Source organism: Ammodytes marinus (assembly GCF_949987685.1).
Source record: "Ammodytes marinus genome assembly, chromosome: 16".
Taxonomy (NCBI): domain Eukaryota; kingdom Metazoa; phylum Chordata; class Actinopteri; order Uranoscopiformes; family Ammodytidae; genus Ammodytes; species Ammodytes marinus.
The window spans coordinates 14,914,225-14,916,748 of NC_137220.1; the positions used below are offsets into that span (position 1 = coordinate 14,914,225).

The window sequence follows — 2,524 nt, forward strand, 5'->3', positions numbered from 1 at the left end:
TTAAAAATCTCTTCTTACAATATTGACCATATTTTTGGTAGAAACAGAAGCTACAGATTTAAAAAAAGAAACGTCAGCTGTTACTTTAATAGTGTGTATACGTGTGTATTTAGAGGCATTGTAATACTGTCCTCAGTCAGTGTCCTCTGACTTCATATCTTCTACTGCCACCTGTAGGTCTCAACAAACAAATGTTCTGTGGAGTTTTTGTATGGCCTTTCTGCCTCCTTTAACCAGTGTGGCTCTGGCACAGTAATACACAGCAGAGTCCTCTGGCTTTAGGTTGGACAGTTTCAGATACACCATGCTGTTGCTATCACTTCGACTGACTTCTGCACGTGCTCTAACACTGCTGGCATAACTGTTGCTGCTGGCATCAGAGAAGCTGCTCCCTATCCATTCCAGAGCTTTTCCTTCAGGTTGTCTTATCCAACTCATAACACAGCAGCTAAAAGTGAAGCCAGATCCCCTGCAGGAGAGACTCAGAGTCTCCCCAGGTCTTTTCACTACTGAACTGGAAGGAATGGACTCCATACTCTGACCTGCACAACCTGGTGAGATGAAAGGAGAGAGGGACCACAGAAGACAGTGAGACAGTCATCTGTTTTTGGTGGTAAAACCTGTCTGACCATCAGTCCATGTTGTCTGATTAAAGGTACCAGAAAGAAGCAGGATAACTCACAGGGCAGAGAGAGAACAACCAGCAGCAGAGCGAGTGTGTTCATCATCCTGAGGTTGGAGATGTGATCTCTGATGCTCCAGACGAAGTACAAGACACAAGTACGCTGCACATTTGCAGATTTGCATCTGGATTTCTTTGGGGAGGGGCTCATGAACAGGCACTGTGTCATCGTCTAGTTGTTTAATATTCATTTTAATCTAACTGATTGTCCATCCATGTTAAATTCAATATCATATCAATAAATAGGGCATTTTTAAACCTTTTTATTTATTTTGTATAGTGTTTGACCAAAGAAATTTGATGAGGAAGTTTGGACTGTACATTTGGCCTCCACATACAAAGTAATTACTTAATATGATGGCTCTTATTCTTTCACTCACAGGAAGAGAAGGTCGTACATAACTTTAGTTTCAGTATTTAACATCTCATTGACATTCAGACCTATTCTCTGAAACCGGTACTGCTGTTTTAATTAGGATGAAACATTAGCCGATCAAAATAATAACAGCATTAACAATTCAGAGTAACAAGAAGAAATGTTCTATTAAAGTATTAAAATGACAAACAAGTTAAATAAAGAAAGTGAGTCTCCTAGTAATTTATACTGAATGTACATGTTTGAACTAATGTACAGAATGCTTTTTAAATGAAATTGAGTTTAATTCTTGACCTTTAGGACTTTTCTGCAACTTTAATACATATTTTCAGGGCAATTTTATCTTGTGTTTTGCACATAGAAACCTTTAAAGATGTATAAAGAACATCACTGGGATTCAATCTTCATCACAAATTCATGTACACTGTTCAATATGTTACCGATTAAAAGTTCATGATGTCAACATTCATGTGAGATTAATTTTTGTATCGGGAAAATATATATGATTGATGTCTTTCTCTATAATGTTATTTCAATAAATGATTTCCCAGTCTTATTGTAATAAACAAAGATGTTTTTGTCAATGAACTGATCGTGAAAAGGTTAGTGGTCCTATAGCTCCTCCTCTGGTTGCTATTTGTTACAAACAGACATTGAAGGGTGTTTGTACAGGTCTACTGATGCTTTGTGTTATTGTGGCTCTCTGGCACAGTAATACACAGCAGTGTCTTCAGGCTGCACACTCTGTCCATTTAGAGTCACTGTCTTGCTGGAAGAGTCTAAGTCGATACTGAACTTGTTCTTCAGTGAATCTTTGTAGTATGTGGTGGATCCAACTCTCATTCCAATCCACTCCAGTCCTTTCCCTGCAGGCTGTCTGATCCAAGCTGTGTAGTAGCTGGTAACAGAATAAGAGACCTGACAGGTGATGGTCAGGCGTTGACCTGGCTGCACAGTCACAGAGGCTGGCTGTGTCAACTGTTCACACTTCACACCTGTGGAGGAAAACATGTTGAATATTGACTGTGTGTAATAACAGTGAACAGTCAGTGAGCTGTGATCATACTGTCAGTGTCTCTGCCTCAGTGAGACTCACAGGATCCAGCAGCCAGCAGCAGCAGCAGAGCTACAGAGAACATGGTCGCTGTTGAAGGTGATCTGATGGGAGCTTCTCTTCTTCTGCTGCAACTGACAGCATGACATCAAGTCTTTATGGCAGACTGAGAGGAAGTTCACTTTGCATAGAGATGGACACTGAGGGGCTATAAAAGAAGGATTGACTGTTGTGACACAGGTTGTCAAGAGTCTGGTTTGTATTTGAAATGTTTATTTTAAGACGAAACAAAAGAATAAAGAGGTACATGTTTAGTAATGTCCTTATTTGAGATGAGAAACATCTTAAATCAAAGCCGTTTACCAACAACTCTTTTTATTGAGCTCATTCTTGCAGGAGGCATTCAAAATGT

General features: G+C 39.5%; 1 gene segment (V, D, J or C); it reads right to left on the minus strand.

Annotated features, from left to right (window-relative positions):
• Positions 1-1,748: 1,748 nt before the first annotated feature.
• On the minus strand, positions 1,749-2,197 carry LOC307263128 (Ig heavy chain V region 5A-like). The segment is given in 2 exons: positions 2,155-2,197; positions 1,749-2,053 (listed from the first exon to the last, which is right to left on the minus strand).
• Between the last annotated feature and the right edge of the window lie 327 nt (positions 2,198-2,524).